This window comes from Paroedura picta, chromosome 6, assembly GCF_049243985.1.
Source record: "Paroedura picta isolate Pp20150507F chromosome 6, Ppicta_v3.0, whole genome shotgun sequence".
Taxonomy (NCBI): Eukaryota; Metazoa; Chordata; class Lepidosauria; order Squamata; family Gekkonidae; genus Paroedura; species Paroedura picta.
The window spans coordinates 70,649,119-70,671,823 of NC_135374.1; the positions used below are offsets into that span (position 1 = coordinate 70,649,119).

Genomic DNA, 22,705 nt, shown 5'->3' on the forward strand with positions numbered 1-22,705 from the left:
TATTTACAATACTATTTTTGTGTTCTATGAAACTTTTTGTTGCTCCATGTAGACCAAATTTTTAATCAAGAACCCCTCTGGTCAATGGTGTCCCGCTTTACCAATGTTAACATCTGGTTACCTTACTCTATTCACCTCAGAAAGGGGAAAAGGTGTGATTCATCCAGGAAGGGAGAAAGTTGTGGCAAAAGCTCAGTGCACCCACTTTTTAAGACCAGAGGAAGATTCTGTGGAACTCACCAAGATAAAAGCAAAATAAATGTGTTTGGAATAAACACAATAAGGAAACATCTCAATTGAAAAAGAATATTCAGTCAGTCATTTAATATACCATCCTACCCAGCAAGCCAGCTCATCAATAAGACCAAGAAGCTGTGAAACAAATAAAAGGAAGAACCTTTTCCTGGGCAGATTCTGCACTTACTTTGTTTATTCCGTTGTGGAACCTGCTGAATTCAGATAGATTTGAACTTGGGTCTTCCTCTATTTCCCCACCCCCATTGGAACAAAAGTGTTCTTCACTTGATTGGGGAAGCTCAGAATGGGAGGCGGGAGGGTGCCAATTGCAGCAGGAGCCTTGTTCTTTCTTTTCTTCAACATGGGGGGGGGAGAAGATTGGAGACATCAGAGAAGGGGGAGGGAACCAAGAGGGGAATCTCTGCTGAGAGAAATTATGGAGCATAGTCACTTTAGACAAGCTGTGTAAAAAAATTTTGAACTGACACCCTGGCCAATCAGGGAAGACTGGAGGCACGAGGCAGAATTAATTCACAAAATCAGTACACATTCTGATGGTGGTTTTTGAAATATTGAGGCTTATATCCACTTCTGGATATCATGGGGGAAAGGTAGGGTCACCACGAATCAGTCACGCTTGTTGCAGAGGGACATTTTACAGTGCCCCAAATCAAAATGCAAATCAAATTCAGTGTAGATGGGTGGGATTCATTTGAACTGGGACTGGGTAAAAAGCCCCATGCAGACTACATCCTGGTAACAATAAAAGATTTACTTTGTTTGCAAAAACATCTCAGTTCCTATCTGACAAAAGGTTTTTTTAGGGAACAGGCAGTTCTACACCTTCTCAGAAGTTAAGAGGATCTACTAGTGACTGGGTGGACTATGCACTTTATTTTGGAGGGAAAATTTACTCCAATGTGAGGAAGAGAGTAGAGAGCTATCTGTCATACCATTATTCTACTAATGCATTAAATTTCTCTAGAATTCTTTGCAAACAAGGCACTGATCAGGACTCACTCTATTTTTTTTTCATAACAAGAGAAGGTTCATTAATATTGCATTCAGAATCCTGGATTTTAAATTAATTTTCCATTTATTTTCATGCAGTGAGAACACCAAATAGGACCGACAAAAAGAAAGATGCTGTACGACAATAATATTACATAGCAGAAAAATAAGGAGTTAGTTTTGATTTAAAGTTGTAGTGATGAGGTTTATATTTCTAATAAAATGGCATTTAAAATGTATTCTGTGATCCATGAAATCTAAAATAATGCTATAATGTGACAATAATGGTTTGGGGTTTTTTGACTGAACAAATTAACAGTTAACAGATATTAATGGGATTGAAGAAAGCATCTCTGGCATTGCTAACTATGGTCAGTTTTCTGGTAGTCCTATAAAAGAAATGTGCAGACCTTGCTGATTGTCTGCTGAAATTTTGTTTTGACATATATAGTTTAATTTGTCAGATGCATTAATGTAGCAATCCCCAACCTGTGGGCTGCGGACCACATGTGGTCCTTCGACTAATTGGAGGTGGGCCCTGAAGGACGCCTTCTCCCCCCCGGCCCTTTACTTCATCCCCCCCGGCCCTTTACAACACACTTCGGGTGTCACTGTCTCCCATCACTCCCAGATGGGACTATCTCGGTGCAGAGAAACAAGCTCAGGGTTCCCATTGATTTGTCATTGTCATGAGTTAAAATTTCCATGAAAATAAAATGTTCCTTATGTTAATTGTTGTGGCATGTCTGTATCTTATTTTGAAGGGATGTTTAAACATTACCAGAGAGCGTTAGGGCAGTGGTGGAGAGTAGAGGAGTAAACTACCCCCCCCTGGCCTCAGTAAATGCGTTGAGTGGTCCCCAGTGAGTGGTCCCCGGCGTTGAGTGGTCCCCGGTGATAAAAAGGTTGGGGACCACTGCATTAATGGATTCAGTGTAGTGTTTTTTTTTCAACATATGAAGGAAATAAACATATAAATCCAAAACTGAACCATTGGTACATGAATATTTTAAACCTGTTTACTTGTTGAGAAAAACAGCAATTTCAAATTTTGCTCTTTAAACTATTGCAAGGTACCATCTGAATGCTATGTTCTTTTTTTAATTGGGATTTGGAAATCCAGAGCAACAATGACATACACAAATCAGATGTGACCAGACTGGTTATTGATTACTTGGTTGCAACTACAATTGTGCCTCCGTTGGGAAGGATAAACAGCCAGTACAAATATTGCCTACTCAAAGTCACTTTTCTAGTAACAGAATAGCAGAATAGCTTCCAGAAGATATATTAATTTATAAATTCACTAGTAAAAATTGCCTTTAGAACTTTCCTGGACAAAAGACACTACATTATTAAATAAGCTCTGGTTTTTGGCCTTTTGGCTGCAAAAGAAAGAAATAAAGAGAGAAAAAGAAGAAAGCAAGATTTCTGAAAGAGTTTTCCCAGGAGTGACTCTGTAAAGGAATTTTCCTGACTAAAAAGCATGACTCTGCAGTGCTAGTCAAAAGTAATACATTCAGCCAGGTCTTTAAGACTTACCCTGTTTGGTTATGAATTGCAGTTCATCAGTTGATCATTGAGCTGTAACTAGGGCATTCACAAAATGGACCTAGATGTACAACTAGGAAAGAAGACAAGGCACCATTAAAGCCTTCCTTCTCTATTTTCCATTGTATGAAGGGCTTTTAAAATTTAAGTTTATATCATGAATGGATCAAGGTAAGGGGTATGGGGCCCAATAAAACTAGGAATATAATATTTTGGGTTTGGATGCTCATTCCCCACTCCTGATAAACTACATATCTTCCTTTGTGAATCATCGCTCACTGAATAGCGATGGAATAGGGAAAAAATGGAACTATGCTGTGTTGTCAAGCCTGGTTACTTAATGATGCAATGTGTTAGATATACATGCACAAGACTATTGCCACACACCTGACTCTAATTTGGCCCAACCAGCCGTTTCAGTGTTAGGGTTACCAGCTCTGAGTTGGGAAATACTTGGAGATTTGTGGGAAGATCCTGAGGAGAGGATGATTAGGGAGGAAAGGGATTTCAACAGGGCATAATGCTATAGACCGCTGGAGATTTCATGCCAGGCTTCAGGCTGGAGTTTTAGTTGTGGCAGGCTGCCCCACCTCTTCCTGCACCCACATGGGGGAGCATTTGGCCTGGTGCACCTCATCCGCCCCAAATTTGTGCTCCTGCACGGGAGCTGGGGCAGTGAAGTTCCCAGTGTGTAGTCATAGAGTCCTCCTTCCAAAGTGGTCGTTTTTTTTACAGTGAACTGATGTCTGCTAACTGGAGATCAGTTGTAATAGCAGGGGATCTTTAACCACCACATGGTTGATTTTAAAAACTGAAATAAATGTGCTGAAGTTTCCAATCTCTCATCTCAGAGTGGAATGACAGGGTTAAATTGTAAGTAGTAAGTTGGGAAGCAGAAAAAGAATTTGGAGGAAAGAGCCAGTTGAAATCCAGGAATACAACCATCTGATTGCCCTGGCATGGATAGCCCAGGTTAGCCTGATCTTGTCAGATCTTGGAAGCTAAGCAGAGTTGGCCCTGGTTAGTACTTGGATTGTTGTTGTTGTTGTTAGGTGCGAAGTCATGTCCGACCCATTGCGACCCCATGGACAATGATCCTCCAGGCCTTCCTGTCCTCTACCATTCCCTGGAGTCCATTTAAGTTTGCACCTACTGCTTCAGTAACTCCATCCAGCCACCTCATCCCACCTGTCATCCCTTTCTTCTTTTGCCCTTGATTGCTTCCACCATTAGGCTCTTCTCCAGGGAGTCCTTCCTTCTCATGAGGTGGCCAAAATATTTGAGTACTTGGATAGGAAGGCACAAAGGAAGCCCAGGTAGGCAATAGCAACCATCTCTGAATGGCTTTCCTTGAAAAACCTATGGCATTGCTATAAGTTGGTTGTGACTTGATGGGGGTCAGGGTGGGGAAAGCAACATCTAATTAACAAGTATATCCTACTTGAGATTATGCATAGCAAGTAGCTATAGATGTTCATAGCTAAGGAGTAATAATGGGGAGAAGGAGGAAAAGCAGTAAAAAAAATGCCTACCATCTACTTTCTCTCTGTTTTAGTGTGAACCTGTGCAAGGGCAGGGGACCAGTTAGAATGGTCTGACTCCAGGGATTTATGCATCCAACTGGTTTTCAGTCAGCCCCTGGGAATTTTTAGAGGCTGGACAGGGACTTTGATAGAGTCCTTACATCAGCATGGGAAGTAGGTTTGCAGAGTGCTATTGGCAGGGTTGCTTTTTTGGTGCCCTCAGCACATCACTTTTTATTATATTTTTTACAGAAAGTAATCTCTTAAGTGGAATTTCTGTCATAGGCTTTGTTTACTATGGTAGTGATCATAACATCCTAACATCCTAACAAGAAAAGATTCTAGAACCACTTTCAGCTTGTCAGAGTTCTATACAGAGTTTCAGGTTGCTCTTCTTGACTTATGTGCTGTGGGTTGTGAAGGCCACTTCTTGCAAATTAGATCTTTGCCCATCCTGGCTATTATAATCATGCTGGTGAAAGTGATACCTCCCTTGTGGAAGATTATTAATGTGTCCTTCATTCAAGGGGAGTTACCTTCACAGCTGAAAGAAACTGTGATTATACTTCTTGTTAAGAAAATATCTTTGGATATGAGGAATCCACTGCTGCTGATATTTCTGGACTTGACAGCCATGTTTGAAAAGGTCAACCATAATATTTTGATAGGCTGATAGTTTTTATAATTTATTATTTATAATTACATTCCTATACCACCCCTCCCGATATTTACCTGTTCGGGGCAGTTTACATCATTTAAACACAGTTTAAACAGTTAAAATCACATCAAACCTGCATCAGCTAAAAATCTTGATTTCTGTATCCCTCCCATCATATAGGGGTAGGTTGTTCTTAGGGAGGTCCCATTTAAGTGGTATCATTAGTCATTTACTGGCCCCAACAAAAAGCCTGGTGGAAGAGCTCCATTTTGCAGGCCCTATGGAATAGGGAAGTTCCTTTAGGGACCTCAGCTCTTTGGAGAGCTCATTCTACCAGGTAGGGGCCAATACTGAAAAGGCTCTTGCCTTGGTTGGGGCCAGACATACTTCTCTAGGGCTGGAGATCACCAGCCAGTTCAAACTCATTGAGCAAAGTGCTTCTCAGAAGGTATAGTCAATTAGTAATCAACTTTTGTTATAAAAGTGACAGACCCCCCTGGTTTCACTGACTTTTTTTTTTTTTGTGGATAGGGAACAGATAGTTTCCATAGAAGAGACAGAATCACTTAGTTGTATTGGACTGCCCAACAATCCCTTTTATTCCCATTGCTTCTTCATCTGTGCATAAAATCTTTGGCCAAGACTAACAGCAATTTGGGAGCAAGCTGATACAGAAATTACATTCAGCTTCTTGTATCACTATCTAAGCTTTCAGAAGCAGTCTTGAAGCTGTAGTCAAGTGGCTGAGGGTTAGCAAACTCAAGCTTAAACCAGACAAGACAGAAATCATGATGACTATTAAAAACAGAGTGTTTAGTTGGGATTAATCTATCAGCCACAGATGAGGTTAAATTTCCTCCAGAAGGTCAAGTCAAGAGCTGGTCATAGACTTATCAACAGATAAGGAGGTAACTGTACCTGATTCATGTCAGATAACCTTATTTAGACTCTGCTGACCTAGCCAGGCTAATCAACTGCTCATTCTGGGTTGGAATACTGTAATATGTTCTATGTGATGTACCTTTGCAGGTGTTTCAAATACGCAGGTGTAGAATAAGACAGCAGCATTCCTGTCATAAGCCACTTGAAACATATAACAGCATTGGTTGCCTATCTGTTACTGGGTCCAGTTCAAAGTGTTGGCTATCAGGCATGGATTGGGAATCAAAAATAGCCCTAGAAAAGTCCTTCACAGTAGCACCAGGTCAAGAGGTGGTGCCTATGAGATCAAAAGATATAGTCTAGCAGTTTAAGCAATAAAGTGCCCAGTAGCAACATAAATTTAAGGAGTTTTCAAGTGGTGAAGTGATGCAGTCTCAGACTAGGGGGCTTTTCGCACCGGGATCTTTGTTGCAAATTGGTCACTGAACGAAAAATCGCCATTTAAAATAGTGGAATTCGTCGTTATGCATACCTGCCTTTGTAATGGAATCCAGTTGCGTTTTGTAGCGTTTCCCGCAGCTTCCGGTCTCGGCAGAAAAGGAAGCGCTATTTCCAAGCTCGTCCCGCCCCTGGCCGTCAAGCAGCCAATGGGAAGCCGTTAGCATGCTCCCAAACAGCCCCTTTCCCTTTAAGAAAGGTTTTTTTTTTTTAAAAACAGACCCATTGTAACGAATCTGTGTAGATTCGTTGCAACGGAGAGACCCATCCAGCTGCCTAATGTGAGCTGTCGTTTGATCGTATGATCGTTGCCACGCTGCCTCGAGTGATAAAAAAAAAATCCCCCCCCCTCTCACGGGCCCGATTTTCGGCTGAATTAATGTGTAAAAAATAAAGGGACTTTATTTCAGCAAACGGGCTTTTATGTGGTTTGTGCTTAGTGACTAAAGGTGAAGGACTGAAGCCAGGGAAGCCTCTAAACAGAAAGAGGCTCGCTGGTGCGTTTATCCCCGCTCGCTCGGAGAAAAAAAAATGGCGATCGCTTCGCCGGAAGTTTGGAGGACAGGCTCAGGAGGAGGGACTTTGAAGAAACCGCAACAATGTTAACGCACAGGTCTTTATCGCTAGTGTTGCAGATTGTTTGCAAGAGTGTAGCGCTTTCCGGAGGGTGAATCCACTTTTTGGGATTCCCCTGAAAGCGCTACAACGAAGCGCTTTTTGCTGATCGGTTTCAGGAGTGTTGCAGATTGTCTACGACGTCGTGCGTTATGGCAAATCAATAGCGTTTCCAATTAGCAACCATTGTGTGATTTTGAAGCCGTGCAAAAAGCCCCTAGGATCTGGAACATCCAGATTCAGTTCTAACTCTGTCATGGGCTTGCTGGCTGATCTTCAGCAAGTCACAAATACTCAGCCTAACAGGGTTCTTATGAGGTAAAATGGAGATGAGGAGAACAATTTAATCACCGATGGGTTCCAATTTAGGAAGCATGTTGGGATATAAATAAATAAAAATAATAATTTTAATTCAGCAGAAATATAGATTGAATAACAGTGTTGGGAAATAAGAGAAAAAAGGGATAACTCTAGAGGGATTCATACAATTTATCTATTGTAGCAATATGAAACATATGTAATAACACTTATTTCACTATGAATTTTCATAGGTCAGAGCTGGGTTCCTCAGATAATGAATAGGAAATAATTCCCCACATTTTAATGAGGAAAATTCCTGAAGGGAAGAAAAACGGCAGTGAGGGGCTAGAGACAAAAGAAAACTTGCTGTGAATCATATCACAAAACATTTAGTTGTGATTTCCTGTAATAATAGATGATAAGATTGCCAATTCATGATTGGGAAGCTCCTGAATTTGGTGGTAGAACCTGGAGGGAACAGAGTTTGAGAACTGGACAAATCTCAGCAGGTATAACGCCATAGAGCGCACCCTCCAAAGGTGCTACTTTTCACCAGAGGAATTGGTCTCTGTTGTCTGGACATCAACTGTAATTCCTGGAGATCTCCAGGCCCACCTAAGGGCTAGCAACTCTAGAGATCAAAGGTTCCACCCTTGATAAACAAGAAAATTAACTGACATCAAAACACCCCACTTAGCAAAACAAGCATTTGTAAAATCAACAAGTTGTCTCATGCTCCTTTGAAACCTCCCTGTCCCCTCACTTGCTCTGGCTATAAAGTAGGGGGGGACAAAAGGCAGGAAATAAAGCCCTCTGCAGCTGGCTGGAGCTTCATACAACTGCCGCATCTCCCCTTCCCACACTCTAGTTAAAATGTGACCCCCCAATCAATCAGGAAGGAGAGAGGAGACTGACAACTGGAAGTGCAGAAGACAGTGTCTTAGTGAAAATTGTTTCAAGTTGAGAAAAAGAAAGGTTGCAGATCTGTTGTAAGAATTCGGCAGGATTGAAAGCAGGGGGGGGGGGGAAATGCGAGTACAGACAGTACCCAAGTCAGTCTTCTGGTGGCACCTCACCTACCATAGTGAGTGTGGTGGGTGTTTCCAGTATTCAGGAAGACATGCAGTTCTTTTCTGTTCCTGATTTAGTTGTATCAGCTGTTCACTGTGTTCATGAGTGTATTGATTTTAACATGTTGTGCACTTATGCTTTCTTTATCCTGAAACATCTGCTGTGTTATTAGCCACTCTGAGTTGGTAGAGATAAGACATGGTACAATATTTGATACTATTTGTTCTCCATTCTCTTTTCAGACCTTTTCTTACATTATTTTTGATATTGTGTAATCGGCATGAGATTATTTTATTTTGCCAGTCTCAGCAGTGGACATTTTGTAAGAAATCATCTCATGCAGTACAAGGTGGAAAATAATGTAGCATGGAAAATTATTAAATATACTAGAAAAGTCCCCAGGGGAAAAAACAAAACAAAAACTAGAACACCAGCTTTCACCATCTGGAGCTAAAAACAAAGACATTCATGTTAATATACCCACAACTACTTTAAAGTTTTCCTGAGCTTACTTTCACAAGTGGATAAGGGCAAACAAGTTAAAACTAAATCCAGAGTAGAAAGACATTATGCTAATCTGGTACACTGATTCCATGAAGGGGAATTTTATTACTCACTTTAAACAGGTTCAAGTAAGAGCACTGAGGGTATTCCTGGAATCAACTCTGCATATGGATAATCTAGTTCATGTTGCAAAAAGCACCCCTCTCCCCCCATGACACTTAGCTTCAGACACTGCATCCTCTTCTGAATACAAGTGATCTGATTATGCTGATCCATGCTACTGTAACCTCAAGGCCACATTACTGCTGAATTATTTCCAGGTTCAGTTCAAGGTTCTGTTTTTCTCCTCCAAACTTCTACATAGTCTAGGACTTAAATATTTGAAGAACCATCTCCCTCTTTGCCAGTGAGATTGTGTCAGTCCTTTATCTTTCTGTTGGATTTTTCTCCAATAGGTCCTACCAGACTAAGCCGCCTCGAGCCTTCGGGGGGAGGCGGGGTATAAATATAATAATAATAATAATAATAATAATAATAATAATAATAATAATAATAATAATAATAATAATAATAATAATAATAATCTGGTTTCCTTCTTTGATGAAGTAACAGGCTTATTTGATCATGGAAACTCGGTGGTAGTTGTTTACCTAGATTTCAGTAAGGCCTTTGACAAGGTCCCCCATGATGTTCTGATGGGTAAACTGTACACTAGATTTTCGGATGGTTGAGTGGATAGGGAACTGGCTAGAAAACTGTACCCAAAGAGTGGTTCAACAAAATTTGAGTCCAATGGCACCTTTAAGATCAACAAAGATTTATTCAAGGCATGAGCTTTCATGTGCAAGCACACTTCCTCAGATATGCACATAAAAGCTCACGCCTTGAATAAATCTTTGATGGTCTTAAAGGTGCCACTGGACTCAAATTTTGTTGTGCTACTTCAGACCAACACAGCTATCCATTTGAACCAAAAGGTGGTTGTCAATGGTATTTTATCAGAGTGAAGGGAGGTGGGCAGTGGAGTACCACAGGGCTTGGTAATGGATCTAGTACTTTTAAACATTTTCATCAATGATCTGGATGAAGGGATAGGGGATGACTTGTTGATTTTAAAAATTTGTAGAAGACATCAAATTGGGAGGAGAAGACAGAGAGAGTTCAGTGAGATCTGAACATGCTGGAAAAGTGGGAAAACGAGAACAAGATGCAATTCAACAATGAGAAGTGTAGTGTTCTATATCTGGGTCACAAAAATGAGAAGCATGCATACTGGATGGTAGATATACTTCTGGGTAGCAGTGTGTGCGAATGTGATCTTGGGGTATTTGTGAACTGTAAGCTAAATATAAGCAGGCAGTGTGATCTGGCAGTACAGAATGCAAATCCAGTCTTAGGCTGTATCAACAGAGGCATCACATCAAAATCACAAGATGTCACCATCCCGGTCAGACCTCACCTTAGAGTACTGTGTGCAGTTCTGGAGGCCACACTTCCCAAAGGATGTGGATAAAATTGAGAGGGTTCAGAGAAACATGACAAGAATGATCTTGAGCCTGGGGACCAAACCTTATGAGAAAAGGCTGAAAGACTTGGGATTGAGAGGGAACATGACTGATGTCTTTAAGTATCTGAAAGGTGGTAATTTAAAGGAGGGCAGGGAAAGGTTCCTGTTGGCACGAGATGGATAGAACCTTCAGTAATGGGTTTAAACTATGTGGAGAATAGTATTAGCTAGATATCGGGGGGGGGGGGTGGAATTACACGGTCAGAATAGTTCAGCAATGGAATCGACTGCCTAAAGGGCTGGTGAGCTCCCCCTCATTGACAGTCTTCAAGTAGATACTTATCCTGGATGCTTTAGGCTGATCCTGCATTGAGCAGGGGGTTGGACTAGATGGCCTGTATGTCCCCTTCCAACTCTATGATTCTATGATTCTTTCCTTTAATGAATATCAGATAAGTATGGCCTGGCAACCAGCAAGAGGCCAGGGCCAGGGACACGAGGGTGGCATTTGTTAGCAGCATATCATTTTCAGGAAATTCATACCTTTATAGTGATAGCCAGAAACTCCATGATCAACCGTAGAGTTTCTGGTGATTCCTAGAAAGGAGTGTCAAAGGCCCCATAACAAGGATGCTTTGGAAGGGGGTGGATCAATCAAAACAAAACAAAAAGGCTGAAGTGTGAGTCCTCACACCCCAGGATAGTGTCACCATCAGCTCCTTTTCACAACCCAGACATTCAGAGATCAAGGGACAAAGTCTCAAGCCCTCCTGGAACTATGATCAAGAAAGTCACCCTTTCAAAATAGAACACTTACAAAGTGAGTTTCACGAAAACAATTCAGGTGGTAGCTGTAGCGAAGGAGAACTAAATTATTGGATTCAGAGTGAAGCCTCCTGAATTCAAGAACTCTACAAAATATAAGTATAGTGTTTTAGTTTAAAATTGTACAGAAATAATAAAAAAGAATAGTGAACAGTGGGGATAAAAATAACAGACTTAGGAGTCTAAACTAAGCACATTTACAAGCATTGATTCAATATATAGCTCACAAATCACACTAACTTTCAAAGTGTTTTACCTGGCAGGATGGCTGTACAACAGACAACTGGACCTCATGAAGTCAACACAAGGGAACTAACATGGGATCAAGGATGGCAGCATTTAAGATAACTGGACACTTAATTTAGGGGTGAATCCTAACTGTATTTTCTGTTGATGGAAGATGCTGTTGATGGAAGATTATTTAACTAGGGTTGTGCGATGTGGCCGCCAAAGCGGCCATTCCTGCCCGTAGCAGCCAGCACCATGCCACGGGGGAGGGAGGCACTGGCTGCTACGGGTGGGAAAGGCCACTTTGGCGGCCACATCGCACAACCCTAGATTTAACCCTGTCACTGCAGATTCTGATTTCAATTCTTCGAGCTGGGGCATAGTATTCCAAAGCAAAAGTTGTTGATTTTCAGGTATGTAAATCTCATTATTCTTTCAATAGATAGAATCCAATAGAATAGGGGTTTCTAAAATGGGCAGTGGTGGTGGAAAGATCCAGGGAGCAGTGAGGAATTCTGGGTAGTAGGGGCAATAGTCTGGCTCTTCCTGCCCCAGCTGCATTTTCCTAGCAAGAGATGTTCTAAGGTGTCTTGCCTTTGCATACCTATGGGTAGTAGTGACTCTTGACTTCCTTGGTTGTCTCCCATCCCAGGTGGCTGAGGTACTCGACAGAGGCTGATGCCTAGTGGGATCCTCAGGTCATCACCTCCCTTGGGATAGCAGGCCTATGAGCTGCTCGATGGGCCTGACCTGCTATTGGATTCTGCCAATTGTGGAAGGTTGGCCATCCACAATAGGGCAGATTCTTCTCCTTGCTGTGCCACATCATTTATAAATAAAACTGTGGCCATGTTCTGCCAGATATAAGTGTCAGAGGCCTTACTTTCTACATGAACAATATTCCCCTGCATAAGCAAAAGCGACAGACCCCCAGGGAGCCTTTGCTGCCACGGAGATGTGTATCAGGAGGAAGACACATTGCCCTGGCATGTAAGCCTGGTAGAAGCACCCCCTGGCTGAGGCTAGCAGGCACATGCCAGAGCATGAAGGAGGGGGCAGAGCTGGATGCTCACCTTTATAAGACAATACCCAGTGGAGCTCTGCCTCTTCCCCATTCCAGGCAGCTGTTGCAGCATCCCACCCTCCCACCTTTAGTTAGGATATAGGTGTTATTTGTTGGTTGTTCTGTATTGAATGTTTATTTTTGCATATCATTGTCACAACAGGCAGGTTTAAGAATGGGGAGGATTGTCTGGGGGATGGCCAAGCTTGTGCACTTGCCTCTCAAAGGTGTGGGACCCCCTTAAGGGAAAGTGAGGATCTGGGCCAGGATGCACTCCACCCAACAGTGAGTGGTCTGTGGTGTGGCTTGCATTTCTGGGTGGCTGGGGTACCCAACAGAGGCTATTGCCCAGCGAAATCGTTGGATTGTCACCTCCCTTGGGATAGCAGGCCTTTGAGTTGCTCGGTGGGCCTAGCCTGCTATTGGATTCTGCCCCCATGGTCACCCATCTGCAATAGGACAGATTCCTCCCCATGCTATGCCACACTAATTTATAAATAAAGCTATGGCCAGGTTCTGCCAAACGTGTCAGAGTCCTTATTTCCGACGCAAACAATATACATAAGCAATAGAATCCGAATGCGAGAGTATACTAATAAGGTAATGGAAGAGTTCGTGTGCTAAGTTAGATATGTTTCCCTCCTGGGAGAGAAGCTAAATGTCATAGACTTGCACATATAAAATCTGATCATGCTGAAAGCTTATTTTTTTAAAAAAATATATATCTTACTTAGGGATGTCACCAGATATTTAAGCCAAGTTTCCTAAATCAACTATAGACTTAGTTTCCTGTATATTCACTATATAATTAGGGTAAAATTGTATTATATGCATTCCTTCCAATATTAATAAAACTTTAAAACAATTTTAAAGCTGTCCTGTCAGTGGGTACAGAGGGAGTTCTAAATTTACCTCTTAAATTTGGCTTCCTTAGTTCTTAACTAGGTTGTTCATGGTAACACCAGTTGGAAGATATGGATTTCTAATAAGTTAAATTTTGGAGCAGTCAGTTTAAAAAATAGATTTTTTCTAATTTTAGTGTTCAGTATTAGTTCTCAATTTGGCCTGTAAACTAAGCCTGAGAGTAATACAAGAAAATGTCAGAATCCCAGTTTGCCTGTAGCAGATGAATCATCTAGTGACACTGAACAGCACAAGGACTGGGATCAAGTGTTGGGAAACACAACTTACCATGATTTAAACCACCCCTTTACTGAACCTGTCAGGGAGGACGGCTGCCAAAGAGGGACAAGAGGGGGGGCAAGTTGGCTGGAGGGCTCCTGAAACCAGTCTGATGCTGCATCCAGCCAAATGCCTTTCCATTTGTTTTAATACAGTTCTGGTAGGAGCCACTAGGGGTACACAGACATCTGAGTACAGTAAAGGTACTCTGACTACTGGCTGGACCACTTTTTACCATTGAGAAACCCCTGAAGCATTCTTCAAGTTTCAAGAAACCCTAGAAGTGGTGCAAACATGCAGCAGTTGGTTGGGAAGCAGAGCTGTGTACATGCTCACCCAGGGCTCCTCCCCTTCTTACCCCTCCAGGCCCATCATTCGCCATGGAGAGATGGCTCAACATAATCATATATAGTTATATAACCTGATGATAAATTAACAAATTATATATATATATTATACATTATATAAATTATATATATTCTATGATTCCTACCCATTCAGGAAACCCTGGCAGGGCCGTCAACAAAACCCTAGTTGAGAAAGCTTGCGCTAGACTTACCTTTCTACAAGACTGAAGCAAAGCAGTAGTTAGTTTGTTTTTATAAGACAAAACAATCTTTCAATTTTTTCTCATTAAGTTCACTCCCTCTTTTCCATTCTTTTTTCATTATTTTCTCTGTCCCCCATTTGATTTTTTGTGTCTCTGCCCTTTTTATTTTTAAGTCCTAGTCTCAAATCCTTCACATTCCTATCCTGCTAGGTATCTTAGAATGTACCTAGTAGGAGCATAGCAGCAAACCTTTGTTAATACTATGAACAGAAGAGAGGAGTTAATATTTCCATATAAAGTATTAAAAGGAAGGTTCCCTCCCACCATCACCCTTATACATGCATCTTATAGGAACAAGTGGTTATAAATGTGGCTTTGAAGAACTCTTAGTTCAGGTACAGGATTGTTATCATCATTATTGTGTTGGTGGGAGATCTAATCAACCCTTTGGAAAAGCTACTAATGACATAATCTTTTTTAATGTCAGCAAAATCAATTCCAGTGGTCCCAGTACTTCCCAGCCAGTTCTGCTACATAACCCAGTTTGCCCCAACATTTGTGTTATGTGAAGACATGAAGCTTTTGCAAACTAGATCCTACTTCATTAGACTTGAGGGGCATATTCTGCATTGTTAGACACGTGTAAGTGTGTGAAGATATAAAATTACCAAATTATCATATGGTGTAAAGGTACCAATGGAGTAGAAGTGGAGAGCGATTTTGGCAGGAACAGCTTGTCTGGAAAGAGGGAGGAAAACTGTTCCTGCTTCTTTTGCATGATTATGATTATGATGGCTTCTGTAGATGTGAAGGACCCAATTGCTGTGCACACAATATTCAACAGTAGTTCGATACTGAATGATCCAGTTTTATACCTGCCAGAAGGATTGCAGTGATACTTGATGAAGCAGCACTAATGGCCATTCTTTGGGGAACTGTAAGCAAAATCAGTTTTATAACAAATGTCATACACAGTATTTCTCTCTAGTGGGAACCCAAAGTTGTATTGCTCTTCTCACAACAGGTGTGAGTAGTGAGCAACCTTCCATGGCAGATTGGGGATCTGAATATTTGAGACACATGGCAGGTGGCTTGAAACTCTCATCTCATATTGATGGTCATGAAGATGATCTGGTTCAGGGTGTTCTGCTTCCATTCATTTTTGGCACTGCAACTTACATCATCATTCTGAGGTAGGTGGCTGATTTTCAAACATGTTGCATTATTCTCTAATGAGATATCCTTGACACAAACAGTTTGGCTTCCATCGCAAATAGCACTGGATGTGGGGGTCTGTCTCAACATGACCTAGGCCACGATATTTCTGTTTGTTTTTTTTTAACCCTGGAACTTCCACAATCATCTTAAACTCAATGGCCAATTTTGAGTCTACTGGTTTTATTCTCTGGTGTGTTATGCCTGCAATAAGTGGATAATTGGATGGACAGGTAGATTTTAAAAATTGCTATATATTCATAGCAACAGGAAGCACAATTGGGTTGGTTCACTGTCATATGTGGGGCCCAGGCGGACTCTTTCTCCAGGGGCTCATGGTGGCTCACAGCAACCCTGACACCTATGTATTTTCTTTCCTGGAACAAAGAGCTATTAAAATAGTTACCTTGAATCTATATGAGTTACCTCTGAATATTACATCTTGAAAACAAACATTAGGGCATGGTAGTTGCATTTATGTCCTACTTGTGTACTTCCTGGAAACAGCTGTTAGAAGTAGGAAACATTCACTATTCCAAAATGGATGTGACATTGGTTGTTGGATGTCAGGATCTCCATTCACTTTAAAAAGAACCAGCCATTTATTAGGAATCTAAAAGATCTCAAATGGCATCTCAGTGTTAGATGGTGGGGAGAAGGTGTTAGCCCTTTTTCTTCATGCTGATTTCCTGAAATAACTTCTCTGGCCTGCTAAAGAAGGCAGGTTTTTTTTTACCTGTGGTAACTGCAATAGTGTCTGAATATTTTCATTAGTGGAATAGCTTTGTGGTGTAAGTGAAGTATTACTTCATTAAAACGGTACAGGGTCTCACAATCTCATAGTACTTCAGCTCAAATTCAATTCTCTGTCATGCAACTATTTTACAAGCAATCTGGAGAGCCATGAGAACAGTTCACAGATCTCCAGCATTTCATCTACTCTAGCCCTGTGAAAGCTTGCTGTAAAGTATGGATGTGAATCATCTGGATACATTAACAGATTTATCTTTACTGTACTGGCTGACATTTTTATCTGAATGTGTGTGTCATAAGGGGGGAAATGCTAGAAAACTGGAAACCAAGAATTATGAGAAGTCTGCATTTGATATGGTCGATCACAAGCTTTTGGATTGCTGCCTCACTGACACAGGGAGGTTTTTCACAGTTTATCTGACTCATTTTCACTGCTATGCAGCATTCCATAGTAAGCAGTGCTCTCCCCTTCATTCTTTAACATCTTCATGTGACCTCTTGCTCAGTTGGTCTGGAGTTATTGGCTAGAGTATCACCAGGATGCAGGTGACATCCAGCTCTATCTCCTGATGGATGGCCAGCCAGATATCTCTCAAGAATCATTTGCCAGTTGTTTGGAAGCAGTGGCTGGATGGACTGGGAAGAGTTGCCTGAAACTCTATCCCTCCGAATCAGAGGTTTTATGGCTGGGTCAGAAGGGAAAGAGACAAGAAGCATGTCTCCCATGCCTGGACGAGGTGCAAGTGACATCTGTACCTCTGGCCAGGAATTTGGGGGTGATCTTGGATGCATCATTATCTATGTAGTCCCAGGTCACAAAAGTAGCCCAGATGGTGTTTTTCCATCTGTGCCAGGCATGGCTACTAGCACCTACCTATCCTCGGAACACCTGGCCACTGTGATCCACACAACAGTCACTTCCAGGTTAGATTTCTGTAACTCGCTATATGTGGGCCTACCCTTCTCTCTGACCTGGAAATTGCAATTGGTGCAGAATGCGGCTGCACAGTTCCTCATTAAGTCATTATGAAGAGCCCATGTCTAGCTGTTACTGAGACAGCTGCATTGGTTAACAATTTGCTTCTGGATCAGGTTCAAGGTATTGTTTTTTACCTTTAAGGCCATCCACAGCTTGGGCCCTACCTACTTGCAGTACCACTTGCCTCCTTTTGCCCCTCACAGGTATGCCCCTGCTTATGCCCCTGCGGGTATCAATTTGCTGAAGGTCCCTGGACCCGGGGAGGCACTCCTGGCCTTGACTTGGGCCAGAGCTTTTTCAGCCCTGACCCCTACCTGGTGGAATGAGCTCCCAGAAGAGCTGTGGGCCCTGAACGAAACTTTCAGGATTCCACCGAGCCTACAAAATGGAGCTCTTCCTCCAGGTGTTTGGTTGAGGCTAGATGTAGGCCCCAGGGTGTAAGATAGGGTCTCCCCTCCTCCCTGGTTCCTGGGCCTTCTGCTAGACTAGGCCTGGATGGTGGGCATCTATCCCCTAGTTTTCTACATCAAACATATTGTGACTGTAACCTGCTGATCACCTTGGCTATGAGTGATTGGGGGTGGGATGGAGTTATATGTTATCATCACCATCTTTTGTTTCTTGCTTAGCTGTTATTGTGGGAGTACTAATGTAAGGATACAATTTTAAGGGGGTTTTATTGTTATTGTGGGAATATTATATATTGTAATTTTTTAAAGTGTGTCCTTGGGAGTGGTCATATAGAAGTATAATAAATAAATAAATAAATAAATAAATAAATAAATAAATAAACAAACAAACAAACAAACAAACAAACAAACAAATAAATAAATAAATAAATAGTATGCTCACCAAGGAACTCACAATGTCTCCATTCCATGATCAACATTGACAAGTTTGGTGCCATGTAATGTATATAGTGACTCCTAGACAAAGGAGAGCTTTGGAAGCTAGTTGAGCAGATTTCAGCTCACATTCCTGAGATAGTTTTAAGTGGACTGCACAGTATCAAGAGCAGAGCCCCAGCAGGGTGAAAAGTGAAAGGAGACGGCCTGTGCCCAAGGTTCTCTCCTGAAATCGGTTAGACAACAACTTTAATATTTTCTGTCTGCTCTGGTTTCAAGAAAGGTTCTTAGGCACTTTTTTTTCCTGAAGCAAGAGAGGCTATTTCCTAAAAGATGATGACATCTTTGTATTATCTCGTCTTCAGCACTGAAGCAAAATTCCTGCCATGCGAAGCTTGCTTTTTTGTTTCTATAAACTGCATGGCCATTGGGGAGTTCGAGCTGGCCTGCCACAACTAACTGTTTTGACCTATAATTCTGCCTTCAGCTAGAAAGGCTGAAGAAAGCTACAAGATCTCTACAACTACCCTGTCCCTCAACCATAAATAATTTTTTTTTACACCGTTTAGATTTTATGAGGCATACTAGCATCTTTAAACTCTGTCTTTTCTTTGCAGAATCACTAAGGTAGTACAGAGATGCTGTTTCTCATCAAAGTTTTAATGAGAAGAAATGAGCCATATGTACAATTAAAAGGTCCCAAGGCAGGAAAAGGTAGTTAAGTTGTAAGTGTGTTATTACCACACAAATTCAGGAATTCTAATCTTACTCCTTTACTCTTTTGGTGTTTCAAATAAAGCACACATTTAAAGGTGTAAAAGGGTTACATCATTTTACATTTCAACTCCATATTTTATCCTATCCTGACTTGAATCTTGCTTTGTAGAGCAAGTGCATTCTGTGGTGTCATCCTGATAATTCAATATGGATTTATTCTCAATTGCCCTTCATTAAAAGATTTTACTACCTGATGCTGGAAGCATGAAATATTTGTTACATTGCTAACACTGATAATGTTCAGATTTCCCATCGCCTAAATATTTTTAAAATGCACTGTATACAATTTATGACTATTCCTATATCCAATGTGCAAAGACCTCAAACTAAAACATTATCTGAACAAAATACTAGTTAGATATCTTATAGTAAAAACCACTGTGAAACATTATGAAGTCCTAATGCAACAGATACAGCAACAAATATAATATTGTCTTTCTGTTCTCAACTTTGTGGTTGCCAACTCCAGGTTGGGAAATTCTTGGAGATCTGGGGGTATACCAAAAGTATGGCAGGGTTTGGTGATGGGAAGGACCTTGGTGAACTATAGTATTGCATAGAGTTCAGTCTTCAAGGCAGTCATTTTATCCAGGGAAATTAACCTCTGTAATCTGGAGATCAATGGAAATTCTGGGAAATCTCCCAGGCCCTACCTCAGAGGTGGCAACCCTACTTACATACATACTGCTACTTTATTAAACAGGACCATAATTTAGATTTATTGCCATCATTTGTAATTTTGCCACTGAAGAATGGACTGTGCTCTTATATTTTTTCCTATCAAATCACAGCTTATAACTCACTTATCCTGTAAGGATTTCAAGGCAAGAGTCATTCAGGGGTGGTTTGCCATCGTCTGCCTCCATGCTGCAACACAAGTGTTCCTTGGTTATCTCCCCTCCAAGCCATCCCTGCTTAGCTTCCAATATTTGATGACAGCAGTCTAGTCTGGGCTATCCAGGACACACACTTTTAAGACCTCCTCACCCACTGTTTGCAACAGTCCAACGTCACAGTATTCTGAATAATTTTCAGACAAATTTATGCAGCATTAATGGAATTGAGTTTAACTGGAAAGAGTTAAGTTGATTTTTTTACTTTCTCCCATTGAATGTATCTTCATGACTTTGACTGAATGGTACCAGCAGTGTAAGCCAGTAATGACTGGTAGTTTACAGGGCTTTTTTTTTTTTTAAGTAATATATTCTCTTATTCAAACATATATGAACAGTGATAAAATTATAGTATGAAATACTAGTTTTTAATAACTTTATAATATGAAGTTCTAGGTTCATCAATTTCTTCACATTATTCTCATGAACCATTCTGAATGTAACTTCATTTACTAGCTAATTAATTCTCAATATCTAGAAGAATTAAAAAAATATTTATGTTTAATTTTTAATAAGAATGCGAACATTTTCACAAATGTACTGATATTTTTTAGGTAGATTGGAGATTTAGCAGTCTGGGATGAATCTTATGAACCACCACTTGAGTACAAACATAACAGTGTTGTTCCAGAAAATTTCACAAAAGTGTTAGCACGAGACTTCATGCAAGTATCTGTTAAAGATAAGGAATGTCTCATGAAATATCTTGCACAATGCCTTGGGCTAGCTGGAAGCTCAGTTTGGAAACAATGACTTTTTCATAGTGTAACAATATTCTGCTCACTTAAAACAGCCCTTCTCCCTTTCCCACTAACGGGTGAGTACCTCAGATTCAATATACGATTTCTGATAGAATACCACCATGAAATATTTGTTCTGAACTATCAGCTTGGGGTAGGGGTGTGCAATCAGATATTGCCTACCTAAAACGCCTGATATTTCCAGTGGTGCTAGAAATTTCTGACACTGTGAAAACCACTCCTGATATTTCCCAAGTCCACCATTTCACCCCTAATGAACACCAGAAATAACCAGAATTAGGTTTGGAAGCCTTTCTGCTATCCTGCAAGTGGTATTCAAAGACCATAGTTTTAATAGGTGGTACACCTGGCCTCTAGAACAGTCAGATTCTTTTATTTTGTTTTTTATTCTTTGATTTGTAACCTGCCCCTCCGGGCATGCCAGCTCTGGAGACCACATATGCCACCCATTGAAACAGTAGCCTTGGAAAGTTACTCTAAACTGCAGAACAATAAATAGACATCTCTACTCATAGTCCATTGAAAATAAGGTGTAAAAGACTGGTACACTCTAGACTAGATGCCCCTCCCAAGGCAGCAGAAGTGCTGAGAAGGGAGGGGAAGAAAGAATAATTTGCAGCAACAACACAGGGAACCCTTTATACCCCATTTAAATGAAAAGTCTACTGATGTAAACCTGGCCTCTTGAGCAGAACACCTTCTTCTAATTGTACCTTCAAACACCATTATTCAAATGTTATTATTTTCAATGTGTGAACAAGCAGGTCTCCAGGAACAGAAAACAGTGGTTCTTTATGGTTAAAAATGACTGGTGTGCAATGGATTAGCTGGGGTATGCTTCCTTTCCCATCCATTTCCTGATATCTGCAGGCACTTGAAAACAGTATTTTCAATTTCATTTTGAAATTTTGGAAAGGACATTATCATTTTCATTCACAATATTGATATTTTCCCCATATTGATTAAAATGGCCTTTTTTCTTGATATAACTTTCTGATATAACATCAATGCTCCTGATACGTAATGAAAACAATAATTAACCACTTTCCGACTTTAAAATTACTCCAAACTTGGATTGTCCATAAGTGATTATTTACTTGTCAATGGAAAACTAACAATCCGATATTTTATATTATTTTACTGCATTTTGCTTTAATTAGAGAAAATAATATGAGGCATAGCATGGCTTTAATGTTGTTGAAGTTATTGCATAATTAGATTACTGACATACTGTTTTTTTATAAGCCAGCAATCAGTATCAACCTAAGTATAATTAGAAACCTCAACATGCAAAATTCTACTCTTTGAGAGCACCACAGAACAAAATACCTATTTCATACATGTTGATAATAAATGAGACATGGAGAACAGTATGCTAAAGTCAGAATAACAGTTAGGAAAATGGAATTAAAAGCTAAAGTCAAACTATAAACTTAGGGCAGTTTTCATTATTCACAGCTGTGATTCCAACCTAATCTTCCACAAGTGATAACACACAACATTTTTATAGTTGAAATGTGTGAAGTAACAAAAGTATACAAATGAAACACCAATAAATAGAAAATTACTGACTAAACAAAGATGGATGAGGACATTTAATATACAATTGAAATCTCCTTTCTGCACTATTATGAAGCTAATTTTTCTCTCTGATGTGGTGACTTTTCAGTTTTATGTAACTGGTATTTTTGTACATGGCTTCATAAGTGAAAACAGATGACTTCATATAGGCCCATTATGCACCGAATGGAAGGTCCACATTCGGGGTGGAATGGTGACGGCTAAAATCACCAATTATGCACGTTGCAGGCGGCAACCGGTTGCGGAGTCAATGTATGCCACCGAAAAAGCCGCATTAGCGAGATGTAGAAGAAAGTGGAGCTTCCTGTGACCAGGGCGCAACCAGAAGCGGCTCCGGAGTAGCCGCGTGCATAATCGGATACTCTGGGTTTTGCCGCTGTTGCGTTCCGTCCTGTGCGTAAGTGGTTTGCTTCGCTTCTTCCTCCTCTGTGTTCTCCATACCACCGTTTCAGTGGTCGTGCATAATAGGCCATTGTAATAAATCTACCACATAAGGACATCATTGTGACAAAATGAAATGTAAGAATCTTTCTTGAAATAAACAGAAATCTGGAATTTCCAAGGCAACAACTGAGGGGGAAAAAATCAATGACACTACTTTCATAAACCTTTCAATGTCAAACTAGACTGGGCCTACTGCAACAGCCAAAAGTGACATTCAAAATAGGATCTATTCAACAATTACAAAAGGGTCAT

The 22,705-nt window shown here is 40.7% G+C and overlaps 1 protein-coding gene across 11 annotated transcripts in view; it reads right to left on the reverse strand.

Annotated features, from left to right (window-relative positions):
* The window catches only part of IL1RAPL1 (interleukin 1 receptor accessory protein like 1), a 937,510-nt gene that overhangs the window by 186,063 nt on the left and 728,742 nt on the right, over positions 1 to 22,705 (reverse strand). The gene's annotated exons all lie outside the window — the stretch shown is intronic.